The 15290-nt window shown below is 42.5% G+C and overlaps 1 protein-coding gene across 5 annotated transcripts in view; it reads left to right on the top strand.

Annotated features, from left to right (window-relative positions):
• The window catches only part of tab2 (TGF-beta activated kinase 1 (MAP3K7) binding protein 2), a 49337-nt gene that overhangs the window by 14571 nt on the left and 19476 nt on the right, over positions 1-15290 (top strand). The window lies entirely within an intron of this gene.

The following is a 15290-nucleotide window of genomic DNA, read 5'->3' as shown; positions in this document are numbered from 1 at the left end:
TGTGTGGTGGGGGGGGGGTGTTGGCTGCTGTCTGTGCAGTGTATCAGGCCAGTCCAGGGCTGGCAGCCTCCAAGGCACACCTGTTGGTGCCAGTCTACGCTGTGTTGTCCCTCCCGTCCTGCAGGCACCAGCACAGCCGATCACTGCCTGCACACACTGGTCCTTCACACACTGGTCCTTCACACATGGGCCAACTGTGGTTGTGTGGGAAAAGAGAGCCGTGCACACATTAAACCTGCCCATCCTGCAGTATAGAGCATGGGTGATTGATTGAGCACCTCAAAGTGTACATGCAAAGGTCTCAACGTGAAATTGACAAGTATAACTTTTACTGTCCACTATATAGTGCAAAATCACCTTAATAAACCGAATGGGTGTGGGGTTCGTTTCCGTTTTTTTATCGATTCTCAGTTCTGATTCTTTGAGGGGTGGAGTTGAAACGGGTCACATGTTTATTTCACAGATAAGAGGAACATTTAATTGGATTCAATGGTGATTTTACAGTTTTACCGGGCTTTTTCAACGTAAAAACAAAGCCACACGACAAAACAAGCGCTTCGAAGTACGGTGGCCGCTACGGAAACCAAAACTTGAGCATGTTAAAGCTACATTGTGTAAGAATTATAAGAATTACTGCTATCTAGCGTTATGATCATATATCGCAATCAACTCTCTCTCGCCACATGGTATTGCAGCTACGGTAGCCTTCACGCTTCAAAAAGCAAAGGTGTACAAAAGGCCGTCTATCAGCCGTCGTCGTTGGAGTTCATGCGTTCTCTTAATACATCCATGAGTTCATGTCGGAGAGTGGCGCGGACGCGCATCACACCACGAGCGGGTACGCATGCCACCTGACGGAAAGGAGAGCGAAAGAAAAGGAGACTGCAGCGGTCCGGAGGATAATTAACTAGTTGGGATTTGGTGTGTGCGTCCGAAGCAGCTCCAATGTTCACTCTTTTTTCTGATGACACCGGTCTCTTGCTCTTTTTGATATCCTTTTTCTGGGTGAAGAAGAAGACTCCTGTTCCTGAAATTTGGATTTTGAATACGTGTGGTCCTCCATGTGTCCTTCTTCAAACTTGCCGGGGCCGGGAAGCGACGATACCCGTTAACAGCAGCTGTGAGTCAAAAACGCGAAAGGCGGAGCAGTATGTCCTGTATGTCCCTTACCGGCTAACGTATTTCAAGATGGAGCATGAATATAGAGCGTCTACCCCAGGTCATGCAAACGCAAATGTAAAATTCCAAGCCAATAGGAATACTTGGAATTGATCCATCCATCCATCCATCTTCATCCGCTTATCCGGGTCGGGTCGCAGGGGTAGCAGCTCCAGCAGGGGACCCCAAACTTCCCTTTCCCGGGCCACATTAACCAGCTCCGACTGGGGGATCCCGAGGCGTTCCCAGGCCAGGTTAGAGATATAATCCCTCCACCTAGTCCTGGGTCTCCCCCGAGGCCTCCTCCCAGCTGGACGTGCCTGGAACACCTCCCTAGGGAGGCGCCCAGGGGGCATCCTTACTTGGAATTGATGGTGGAGGTAAATATTCATGAAAAAGGACAAGTTGGTGAAGGGCAACACAGATTTAGATAATGAACAACTGCAAATGTTACACACTGGGGCTTTACATTTGGAACCGCTTGATTGGATTCAAAACCAAATTTTCCAAAAAAACGCGATTCCATTGGACTCGTACTTTTTAATACGATTTCAAGTTGGAACCGGTTTGTCGATGCCTCAACAAGGTCTCGGGCAAGTGCTGCAGATCTCACTCTGCAGGCCATACTCCGTTTTAGACCACAACATCAACAGCCCTTGTAATCTCCCCTGTAATTAGAATGTGTTGCTTGACAATGGAACACAACACATTTCAGATAAAAATGATTTAAATCCTTCTTCAAGACAAAGGTAGAACAACGCCAAAAGCAGCAGTTCAACACTTTGGGAACATGCGTGTTTTCCATCTTTTCCAGAGTCCTCTGAGCACAGGGATCGTACCAGATCGTTCCAGAACATGTTTAGCCTAGCTTCAATTCGGTGGTGCAGTAAAATCCACTTTCCAACAATTCCGATCACTTTACATAATCACTTCACATGCTGGATCTTGTTAGCTAGCAAGCTATCAGAGTTTTTTTGTTTTGTCTAGTATTTTTTAACAAGGCATATCACATGAGGACAGGTCTTGCAATCATGCAGTCAAGATTACTTGACCAACGCCAACTGCTCCTAAAACCACAATGTCTCCTTTTATTAGTTTTATGTCTGCACATAAAACAAGTTAAAGCATATAAATATACTGCAGGAGCTTTGGAGTTGTTGGATACCTCTGTTTTGATGAAGCCAGGCTAGCAGTTTCCCGTTGCTTCCAACCAGTGTATTTACCAAAATGTAGCACTGTTTGAATTATTATGAAATAAAATCTATACTCCTCATAGATCAACATTCTCTGACATGAATGATTTGATCTATTATGTGATTAAAACATTGCACATTAATATATACTGATCACCGATCGCAGAAGGCTTATGCAATTTAGTTTTGGATAGATGTGGTGATATTAAACAGGGTTGTATTACAAGTCAATTACCCTAATGTAGGTGAAAAGGGCCTGCTCACTGAGGGAGACAAGTATGACTTGAATGTTTTGAGAGGGCTGGAATAAGAGCGAATGGCATCTCCGCAGCAGAGGAGTCACGTGCCCTGGCTGCTATTTGTCTTTTGGTTGGCCTCAAGGTGGAGAATGATACTCCTAACAGCTGCAGGAAGCATTTCCGGTGAAGGGTTTTCTCCTCAGCCAAGCACACGGACGTCCAGCAACACACTGAAGCAGGGATGTATCGATGACTACTTCTCCACCACCAATACATATTCTTAGCACCACATTTTGAAAGTGTAGAATTGTGCTGGTCACTTTGACTGAACCTTGTCATGCTAGAGGGCCACTGGGAAAAATGGTGATATAGAATTATTTTTTCTTTTCTTTGGAGAAATCTGAAAGCATCATATTTACAAGTAAAGACAGACATTCCTTTGGATGGAATACCTTTATATCTGACAAGATAGATTTGTTTCATCAGATTTAGGTATTGATTGCCCTGTTTTAGCCTTAACTAAGATCTGACACAGCATCTGTAATAAGGACCTGTCGAAGGTGTGGCCTGTTTCCCTGTGTGTCAGGACCTGATAACACCACGAGCGGTGGAGTGAACATATGGAATGAGCTGACCAAAGACAGAAGTGCTCTTAATATCCTGCTGTCTGTGCACTTCAAAGAGCATGCTGACATACAGTAAGTGCATTTCGTAAGGCAATAAAGGGTGAAGATTTGGCTGGTGCATACTTGGCATGTCATCGCTAAGCGCCTGAGTGCAAAGCAGTCACATTGTGCTCAATTGCCTCGCAGTGAGTGTTGAGAGACAGCGCTGCCACCCAAGCTCCAGCTACAGTGGGCCAGAAGGTCACCAGTTTGAATCCCAGGCCAGCGGAATCTGTGAAGTGGAAGTGGATCCGAAATGCTTTCGCCTTCCTTAGTAGCTAAAGTGGAGGTGCCTTTGAGCAGGGCACTTGGAGCTACTTGAACAGTGAACAGTAGAAAGCTACAATGTAAATAAAAACAGTACCTTCTAAACATAGCTAAAGGGATTTAGTGTTGAACTAATTGGTCCATTAATAAATAAGAGAATGTAGGACTAATTCTAAGAAAGGATAAATATTAGGGTTGCAACTTACAATTATTGTTATCGCTTAGTCTGCTGATTATTTTCTCGATTAATCGATTATTAACTGTTTATTAGCCTTCTATATAGCGGTGAAGAATGCCCATCACATTATCCTAGAACCCAGGGTGACTTCATCAAATGTCTTGTTTTGTCCAACCAATAATTAAAAACCCAACAATATTTAATTTACTATCATGTAAGCAGCCAATTCGCACATTTGAGAACCAGCTTTAAAAATGACTTGAACTGATAGATTATAAAAATAGTTGCAGATTATTGTCATTGTCACAATTTTGATGCTTGACTAAATTATTTCACAATGAGTGGAAGAAATAATTGACAGATTTATCGGTTACAAAATAGTTCATCAGGGATGCACGGACGCATGGGCTGAACATTGTATGTCCGCCCTATTTCCTGTCGGCAAATAAGGTGACATGCGCCGATGGCAGTAGCAGATTACTTTGCGCTGCAATTCTCCACATTGGTATTGGTATCGGCTAAGAATTTTGCAATTGGTGCATCCCTAGAATTAATTATTAGTTGCAACTCTAGTTTGCGGTAATCTATTCTGGATCCCAGGCTTAACTGCGCAAATGTCAAGCAGGACATTGCATTGCATAAAAAAGGAAGAAGTTTTGCAGATTAAATACAGGTTAAAAAAGAGAGGAAATATTGGGTGTGATCTTTGAGGGAGATGGGAGTGTGTGTGTGTGTGTGTGTGTGTGAGAGAGAGTGTGAGACTTCCTCTTGAAGGTGGGGCTGTGGAATGGGATTGACAGACAAGTTATGTCTGGTATTTAGGGCTTTTTGTATGCAGCTTTGTTATCTCAAGGACAAGGCATGGAAGGCTATTAAAGATCCAGACTACCAACTAGATATTAGTCAACCTCCAGACTATTGTGTAGATGTTACTCATGATTTGGAGTTTACATACAGTCTTTCAAAAGCCTCTCAACAGGCAATACGCTGCACTATTTCCCCCTGAAGCTGACATATACATAGCCCTGCATCTGAGTAATTGAAAATGAGATATAAATGAAATATGATGATATTGATCAAATAATCAAGATGAATGCACGCTTTCTCTAGTTGTATTTGTATATACAGTAATTGCTGATGTACATATCTAAATACTTACTACCTTGCCAAAGCGTCAACTGATAACTTCTGTCAGATCCTGATTTTGTTTTGGGTTTGAGGCTAAGCTAAAGATAACCCAATGAATTCCCAAGCAGCCCTTAATGAGGCAGCCCGCAGCAAAAATAGTACGAGAGGTTGTAACCGTGCCTCTGAAACTGACAAATAATCTGTTATTGTGAATCATGGAGGGGAGGGAACTACTGCCATGCAGCTGGCCAGTAAAGCCGAACAGCCTTAGAAACTACTGGCGGAAAATCTATCAGAACCAACTGTTTCCGAACCTTTTTTTAGCCCACCACCACGCTGCAGTCCATGCCCTCCCAACCCTCACTGGTATCGGTATCAGTTTTCACATAACTTGGGTTTCCTTTAATTCATTGCCGTCTGTCTGTGATATTACAACAAAAACGGGCAGTTGCGTTGTTCCGAGCAGGGCAGTGGCCAGTTGCTCAGTTTAGTAAACTTTGAACAGGCTTTGAATGTTTTGTACCTGGTAAATGTAGTTCACGGGCTGCTTGCACAACACTCTCTTCTACTTAACAACTCAGCTGGTATATAGTTGTTTTTAGTAGCAGCCAGCAGGTTCACTCTGCCACATGTCAATGAGTCACTGTATGACTCGTTGTTATGGATAGACTGACTCCTTCAAGTCATTTTGATGCAGAAGTTTCTGAATCATGTTTTATTGACCTTTTAAACTTATATCGACAGAATGATCATTTGCAGCTGACTGAAGAGTTAGCAGTAAGTGAAGGCCCTGCTTCCATTCACTCTGTGTTTGTGACTCAGAAGCCGAACACAGTGGCTTTATAATTACTACTTGACAGCTGGTAAATGGGAGCTTTGGACAAACACATGAAGGCAGCGTTAGTCCTTCCAGTGATTGACGGCTACCTACCAAAACCTCTTGCAAAGTCAACAAACAGACCTGCCATGACCTAAATTTACTAACAGTTGGTTATGTCTGGTCAGTTTTTCTCACTTAAAGACTGAGTCGGTGCATACAAGCCCATTTGCTTTCTCAGATTTTCAAATGATGATCGTAACATGCCTTGTTTTGAAGGAGAATTCCGGTCAATTTCAACACGTAGCTCTGTTGTTTGTAAATGTGGAGTGCTGTCAGTAGCGAGAAAAAACGAAAACAATCGGTGCTGCCTACACCATGTTATCCTCCTGCTACAGTTAGCACCCAGGACGCTGAAACGGGGAGAGTTTTAAACGTGCTTTTAGCCTCTTAACATTTTTGAAATGTCATTACAAGTGCCTACCCATGTGAAGAGATTCCTTCCGAGTGAACGCAGTGAATATGACTGCATAAAAGTTGTGCTAAAAGTTTAGTTCCGGTGTTGAGACGGCAAGACGTGCGCTTCGGGACCGTCTACAAACTACAACACCGAAAAGAGATACAAAGTATTTATTAATTTAATGATTAAATAAGGTAGTGTCTCCAAACTTACCTCAATTACAACTTGTCTCCTGCTAGTTGTACTACAGCACTTACTTTAAAAAACAAAATAAGCATATGCCTATTTTTGAAAATATTTTGGTATCTCTTTTCGGTGTGGTACTTTGTAGACGGTCCCGAAGCGCTCGTCTTGCCGTCTGAACACTGGAACTAAACGGAGCTGAATTAGCACACATTTTATGCATTTCTTTCACATCTACTGTGAAATGAATCGTCCCAGCCCTACATTTGGCAAACTGTGACATTTTCATTTCAGTAATTGTATTTGTCCATATACTGATTGGAGAAGATGATGAAGTTGTCATAATCAGTGAAGGGCAGGTTGACTGTGTTTGGGTTAAAGAAACAGGAAGAGCACGGGGCCTTCTGTGACTAGGAATGTGTCAGCTTTCTCAGAAGACAGGAAAATGGCTTTATCTGTCTGGTCACCCCTTCCTGGTGCTCAACAGCGAAATCTGTCTCATCTGCATTCAGGATATTCCATTATTTGCTGTCCCACACATTGTTGTTGGAGCTTGTTCTTTTGGAAGAAGATCTGAACAGTTCTCTCTGGACAAAACCAAAATCTGTCTCAGCTGCTGCCCAAATACAACAGGATTCACCAAGACGTGCAGAGATGGGAATAATAAATAACAATATATGGAGCAGAAAGCCAATAGCTATTCGGCAGAGCCCTGCTGCTGTACTGTGCTGACTCAGTGCTATCCTGTGATATAAAGTGCTCAGACATGCATCCAACTGCTTTATATACCCATTTTAAGGGTTTGCATTGACATTTCTTTTCTCCCATTGTCTCTGCTTGGATTGGTTGGGTAAAATCTCCACCCTCCTCTTGGCCTGTGGCAGTATTTGGCAGAATACTACACTACTTGCAATGAATGCCAACAGTTTGTAAAGTGGTTGCCTCCTTCCAAGCACGCTATCCCAATAAGGTGTGAAAGTAATGTACACGGTCACAGAGTTTGGATGCTGCTGCTTTGCTGAACATTTAATGGCTGGAAAAATATCGTTTATCATGTAACCTATCTTTCCTGAGAGTTGCTTTGGAAAGTTTAGCTTATAGATTATACTTTTAGCTGCTCAATGAGAGTATGTGTTGGGGCTTGTCAGCTGGCAATTAATGTTTCCACAATAGGAAAAAGACAAAACACTGCACAGTGCTCTGCTGAGATTGGTCTTTCTTTTCACGTATTAATTATTGCTTTGTAGATTGGTCACACCCTCTTTTTTAATTCAGATTTTATTGGAAGAAACCATACAAAAAGATTAGTGGTTGAGGATAAGGCTTTTCATCTTGCTGAGGTTTCTATTTTAAGCTCAGGCTGTGGTCCTGACATATAATGCCTAAGGAAAGTAAAGTAAGCAGGAGGGTCCTCAGACACAACTGTTCAAAGTGTGGTGGTAGAGTGTTGCATAAAACAGCTGCACCTTTGGCCAAATTCATACCTTTTTAAAATATTGTGAATGTGAATCCTGGTTATGTCTTGATATCATTTGTATAGGCTGGTGCACAGCTTTGTTTTAAACACTTGAGTTTGAAAACGCCTGTCTTGGGGCCCACAGTATTTCACCAAATAATGTGTAATCTCACCATCACCATTAGGATCTGTTTTTTCGGATTGCACTGGAGTGATCAAAACTCACAGCAGTAGCTGTAGATAGCTGGTAAATGGCTAGATAGCTGGCCCAGTTGTATTCGTGTGTGATGACGTTAGTCCCCATAATACCGGATGCAAGGATTCATCTGCAGAACGTCAGTATCAGCCGATCTTCGCCTCGTTGACTGCCATTGGCCTGTCTGCAAATGATATGGCATTCTCCCATGGCAGTAGCCAATGTTTACGGGTTGTTTTTTTGCAGTGGGACTCAGACAATGACCTGCAAGCATATGCTGTTACTGCAGCTGCTGATTTGGAGAAGAAGCCACTGAGTGGACGCAACGCTTGCATGGCGCAAGAGGTCAAAGGGTGCTGTTCACACGTGTGGTTTAGGGAGAAGTTTCCCAAGGTTAAATGGATTACTGACAAGATGATGGAGTTCATAGCATTAGATGACCAGCCGTTTTAAAGCCTACACAGCCCATTAGTCATTTTGCTGACGTCTGTCTGCCTGAAATCTACGTCGTGGCCACACACATTCATGAGCTACTGGCTTGTGTGAGATTGCTTAGCCTCACGGCACGGTGGATTGACAAAGAGTTTACCTTAAAAGCAGTGTTCCACTCCAAGGACAGTATATTAATATTGTATTGCTTTTGTGCTGTTGCTTTTACATTTACATTTACATTTAATTTATGTTTAACAAGAATCTTTTTGTTGGGCTGACAGATTATTGTCACTGATTGGGTAACATTAGTTGTATAGCAGGCTAAAAGGGCTTTTGAAGCAGTTATTTCTCATGTGAAAGAAGGATATATTGAAGGTTGTTTCAAACATTTGTACATCGGTGCATCCCTAATAGTAACCATTTCATTGTGGTGAGACCATTTGTTGAAACTTGACCTCACTGTATAAAATGACCTGCTGTGACCTCGAGGATAATCGCAGCCTCATGAAACTTTACAAATACCAGCTAAAGACCGAGGGCAATTGGGAGGATGTGTGGTTTTCCTAGGTATACTGACAATACAATAATTTTTTTGAGCAGTTTCTAGAACAGATGTGCTCACCATCCAATTACTGATAAGTGCAATTCTTGCAGAAATCTCCAAATGTCAACTGTGTTGCACCCAATCGGTGTAACAAATGGTAGCAACCCAAAAATTGCTGCAACAACTTAAGAGACATAATTGAGTATGGTGGTGGGCATTATATACTTCCATCATAATGTTCTTAGCACTTATAAACTTTCAGCATTTAATGGGGTTAGGGTTCGACCACAATGTTTATTACAGATTTATGACCAGCACAACTTGACACACAGCGCTGAGCTGCATCTCATATTAATCTTCAGGTTCCCAGCTGTAAGATGATGTATAACATGCCTATGTGGCATCTACTGCTGACCTGCTATCTCCCCCTGAACATCCCCTGCCCTCCCCTAAAAAATACAAAAATGGGTCAATGTGGGTCTCAGAGGGTTAAAGGACTTTGTGCTTGTAATGGTTTTGTTTGACAGATATTTGTAAGGAAGCTTTGGTGTCCCTGTTCTTTATTCCTTCTATCAAACCTCTCATCCACTGAAGCCATTTTCTTTTCCTAAGAATGAGCCAGTCTGTCTTTACAGAAATTAAAAATCCTCTTGTTAAAATGATAACTTATGTTCTCTAACACGAATGAATGGATATACGAATATTTCTGATTCATAAAGGCTTGTTGAGGAAAGAAAATCCAAAATGAAAATGCCATGTATAATTACGCCGATCTAGCTGGTCATAAACAGTTTACTGTTATAGATACTTCCTGATCTTTCTCAATAGGGCATCTGTTGACTGTTTGCTCTGTCACTCAGCTTCGTGGCTTCACTGGCACCAGAAAATAAGCCTCCTGTGATCAACTGCGGAGCAGTCATTCTTTTGTCAGTGTGGTTCGTGTTGTTCCTTTTTCCGATGGAATAACACTGTGTATTATAGTCAATGTTGTTGAATTCAGCCCTATTGAAATATGTAGTTTGACTGAAATGAAGATGTCACTTATTGGTGCTCTTCATTTTATTCAACCTGTAGTAGAAGTACGACTTCTAAAAACAGTGAATGAAGATTCAGGTGTGTCACATTAAAAGTAGTGAATACTCATTATCGTATCATATATCTACTGAAATGCAGGCCTGCCTCCTTGCCTCAACCATTACAAAGCACCGGCTGACGCTGTGCAATGTTTTATTTACGATCAGCTTGCTTGGGAATCACTTTCATGGTGTGCGATGTTAATTTTCAGTTAGTCACTCCACTAATGCAGACCAGACGCGTTGTTGACTATGCATTTGCATTTTTATCGCAGCGTTTCTTTAAACTGTGTATCCTATAACTCGCGCATCTCTTTCATACCACAAAGAAGGCACAGCTCTGTGAATATAAGCTTGTTCATGTGCTTATGGGTAATTGACCTTCTGATCATCTGTTTTCACATGTGGACATGGAGTTGGAAGATGGTTCATAGTAGTATGTCATGAATCCGTAGTTTAGACTAACCTGACTTTTTCTCATTTATTGTCTGGAAGCATGTTCTTATGCTCTCTTCAGAGTGAGAAAGTCTGCAAATGTAGCCCACATCTCCCAAAGGCTGGGATTCAAACGTCAAAAATAATTGTTGTGGAGCTGATTTCAGCTGTCAAACTTTTCAAAAATGCACAAGTATCTATTGTTTACAAATCCCTTTAGTTATTTAAAGTGAAATAGATATTTCAGGAGTGTTTGTAATATAAGTCTTATATTGCCATCACTCCTGAAATATCTATTTCACTTTGTGTTTCCCACAGATTAGAAAGCAATTTGTGGCGGGGGGGGAGGGGGGAGTAAAAAGTACCATAAACTGAGGAGGACACGCTGTTGGATGCTGTCCTCCTCTCCTATTTCAATGCCTAACGAATCTATCTCTTTCTCTCCCTGACCCTGTCGTTCACTGGCTGAAGCCTGAAAATATTGTAAACAAACTAATAACATAACTAATTACACTGTTCGGATTGTTGAGCTCAGTTTCAGATCGATACCTCCGGTTCAGGCTGGTCCTCATCCTCAACACGGGCCTTTTTCAGTCGCGGAAAATACTTTTCGGGTCGGTGATTGTGTAAAGGTGTTCGCGAAATAGATATCAACCTTTCGTGAACTAGTGAATTTCGCCAGCCGTCTTCTCTCCTTTACGGAGACAGACGCTGTGTGCACGATGGGCTCGATGGTGTTTTAAGCCTCCAACGTCGCCTTACAGGCAGCTAACCCTCATCTTAACACTAACATTACTTCTTTGACATAAGGACATAACCACTGCTGCGCTGCCTGAAAGGCGACGTTGGGGGCTAAAAACGCCAAACACCGCACGGTTGGAGGAGCTGTGTGTGTGACACAAGTGACAGAGAGACGGAGGAGAGCAGGGAAACGAAATGCAGAAGAACATAGTTTTAAGGAGCGTTTAAAAAAAAAAAAAAGAAAAAAGAAAAGATTAATAACAAAACGCAATGTGCGGCAGTCGGTGTTGATAGTGAGGCGCACTGCCACACAATAGTCTGTGTGGGTAACGCTGTAAGAAGACAATCGGGGTTTGCAATACAAATTTGAGTGGGTGTTGGAGAAAATCTTGCATGGTGTTTAAGAGGAGATGAATTATGCATTAGATTATTAGGCAGTAAATGCACAACAAAAGTTGGTGATTAAAAAAAAATAAGAAGCTAAATAATGTAGGTTTCAAAGCATTCAAAAACAGCAAATGTGGTAGAAGGAAATGTTTTCAACCTTTTCAAGACTGTAAGGTACATACACAGTATGTGTTGGTATGTTTAACTTGTCATTCATTTGAAATGACTTTTATTCCCACGGTGTGACTTGTAGCAGGTGTTAGGCCACCAAAAAGAAGAAATGCAGACCACAATGAAAAGACTTGACTTTTATATTTCTTATTTTATTGACTCCGTATAGATAACGGAGCCAGTGTTGAATAAGTCTTTGATTCTATAGACAGATGTTGCAGATGGTGCCACAGACATTGCATCGAACATGTTCAGTTAGCGTACCCTGGGTATATAAGGGTAAAACACAGGTGGTGCCAGACAGTAAATAATCCATAGTGGTGAAATCAATCAATTATTTTAAAGGATCATGGTGATTAGGCCACTGGTTCTCAGCCTTTTTGGCTTTTAAACCCTTAGGTGTCTACACATGACGCACCTGTCTGAGTTGTTGTTTTGTATCCAAACCCACAATAAAAAAAAGCAAAGATTAGAGAAGTCGGGAATATGTTTTGTTCATTTTTGTTAATTGTTTACTGCTTCTAATACCCCCCTTTCCATTACATGTCATTTAGCTGATGCTTTTATCCAAAGCGACTTACAATTGCTGTATATCAGAGGTTGCACGCCTCTGGAGCAACTAGGGGTTAAGTGTCTTGCTCAGGGACACATTGGTTGATGTATTGCAGCGGGAATCAAACCCAGGTCTCCCACACCAAAGGCATGTGTCAGATCCACTGCGCCATCACCACCACTCTCCTCCTCTTCTTTCCTTATGCGGTCAAGACAGACACAATGGGCCAGAAAGCTTTTTAATCAATATTTACAGTGTTTACAGGGGAAAACATAAAGTTGGCCTGGCAGTCCATTGATTGCCCAGGAGAGAGGCGCTCCTCCATGTTTCTAATACCTCCCAGTTTCCCACAGTGCCTTGGAAAGGGGTTGGTCGACCTGGGGAGCTGGTGCCCTTGCCTGCTTCCAATAAACCACCAGCTGCAGGCTGCGGTGCTGAAGAATTTTTGATTTCCTGCACACACACACACACACACACACACACACACACACACACACACACACACACACTTGCACACAAACTTGCACACAAACTCCCTCAAACCCCTGTTTTCAAAAGTGGGCAACTAAAAGCCGAGCAGGCTGTCTTGCAGAGCAGATCCCAGCTCTGTGTGCACTGTGAGGCCCAGGCTTCATTGCACAGTTGAGTGCAATTTGGGTACTGCACATAAAGTGTGGTTTGTTTCTGTTCTGGAGACATTGCCTGGAACAAAAGAACAGCTTCATGTGTGGGGCTCATGTGCAGGCCTAACATATTTACAGTAGATGTGTTGTCGTTATTATGATGAATGTAAATTGTTAAAGGAAAATGTTATTGTCTAAAATGTGTTTGCCTCAGTAAGGTGGGGTATTGTTCATTCCGAGCACATAAACTGGTAATAAGATTCCAGATTTACGCTCTCAGCTTGGCCTGACCTTTCAAGATGAAGTTTCAGGAGGTTTTAAGACAATCTCGTTGAAGATGCACAAAAGTTTCCATTGAGGACACATTTGCAGTTTATCTTTAAAGTTTATTTTAGTTGGACTGGTGACATTAATATGGTGGGAAATTACTTTGATTCAGTGGGTCACAGCATTTGTGATGACGTGAAAAGCTCCTCTGTTAAGACTAGTCTCCTCGGTAAAGTTTCCATGCAAGCCTGTGCGTTCCTATGCTCCGTGGGAGGCAAGGTATGGCCTGTGGTTCTTCAGAGTCACTGAATCAGAATGCAATGTTAAAAATCAAGTTGCATTCTTTAACGACGATGAGTGTATATGAGTAGTTCACAGAAAAAAGAAGGAATGGCATGAGAGAAGTGTAGCAGTGTGCTGTTTGGTTGTTTCCATCAGAGCTGAGTTGTACAGCTCAAACCAGTCTGCATCACTAACTCTTATTCTTCCAACATTATGTAGTCCAACAAATCTAATCGATCAATATGTAATCCACTTGGATTGTTATTGTTTGCATTATCAGGCATTAATAACCATTTGATATTTCAAATTGACTTATTAACAGCTAATGTGAATGTGTCACTCAGGTGCAGAATTACTCTGTGGAGATATTAGCTGTGTTATGAAAATAAGATCAAGGCTCATGCACGTGACTGGATATTGGTCCTTTGAGTACTTTTCAGCAGTTTGTATGCCGCTCCGCAGTGCAGCATACTTGTGAATGCGCAGGCATGTGCGTGTCAGTGTGTGCTCTAGACACACGCACACCCAAGCATGTCCGTTGCTTCTTTGGAAGACTGGGGCGCCTGCCAGCAGCCCTCAACAGCGTCCACTGCCAATTAGTCCTTTTATTTGTTTAAATTTTGCTGGACCAAGACACAGCAGTTAGACATTCCATGCAATGTCACTGGGCTGCTCCTTAAAGCTGCAGCGCATGTTTCGGATTGTAGCTCAGATGGGACCCTGACTGTTTCCACCATGTTGATCAATGCTGCTCATATTTGAACTACCATTTCCGCGAATCTGTTGGAAGATTCGGTTTGACAAGATCTGTACTGTCCCAAACAATCATGATCGGAGCATCTAGTCTTTGCATGCTGAAGAGAGAATGGCATGACATTTTGTTTGTGTGTGTGTGTGTGTGTGTGTGTGTGTGTGTGTGTGTGTGTGTGTGTGTGTGTGTGTGTGTGTGGTTTGTCCCCAGTAATGTGTAGCCCCTTTGTTTACCCCAGCTAGTGTTGTGTGGGCTATCACTGTGGCCACAGCACCAGGTGCTGGGCTGATACTTCTGCCAAAGGCTCCTGTTGATTATTTATACATTTTATTTAGGCTTTAATTGATTTGGACGTTTTTAGGTGCATTCACTCTGGCAGAGTGAATAAGCCCATTGATGGAGCATGGCAGGCCTGCTACTTCCAGAAATGAGAGTGGGACTGTGGGTCAATGCTTTGGCATGGTGAATAACTGCCTCAGCAATAGAAAGCTTTGTCTCTATCTCTGCTTGCAGCGACGCGCTGCCTCAGGCCCTGTTCCACCAGCTCCTCCAGGGACAGCAAGGACTAATCTGCCCCACTTGGAGCCACCCCTACACATGGACCGGCTGCAGGCCTATAATTACGCACAGTGAAGAGGTGTGGACCTTTTTTGTTTTTGAAGCCAGGAAACAATCTAACCACACTGTTGACCTGTAACTGGCTCACCCGCCAAGTAGTGAGTTTCCTTTCCCACAATGGTTGAGCTGCCCAGCTTCCTGAGCAGAGCCTGAATGGTGGACTGTTGTTCTCTGGCTATGTGTGGTGATGTCTCATCTCTACCTGTAATTTAAACAGGTACATGTAAACTGATAACGTATTAGGCTCCAAAAGTGGTGTGTGAAGTTGAGTACTTTAAGGGCCTCATTTCCTGTAGACTTAATTTGCTGGAGGAGATGGAAGATGCTTTAAACCAGTCCCTCCAGGATTTCGCGGCCCTTTTTTTTTTGAGATCGTTGCGACGCGAGATGCCTGATTTTGCTGGAGCTTTTGTAAAAAATTGCGATAAAAGTTGCGATGTCTTTTGTAGGGGTGGGAATCGATTGGCACCTCA

The sequence above is a fragment of the Sander vitreus genome, chromosome 18, assembly GCF_031162955.1.
Source record: "Sander vitreus isolate 19-12246 chromosome 18, sanVit1, whole genome shotgun sequence".
NCBI classification, from domain to species: domain Eukaryota; kingdom Metazoa; phylum Chordata; class Actinopteri; order Perciformes; family Percidae; genus Sander; species Sander vitreus.
The sequence above is the reverse complement of the archived record's forward strand: the minus strand, read 5'-3'. Positions and strand labels throughout refer to the sequence as shown.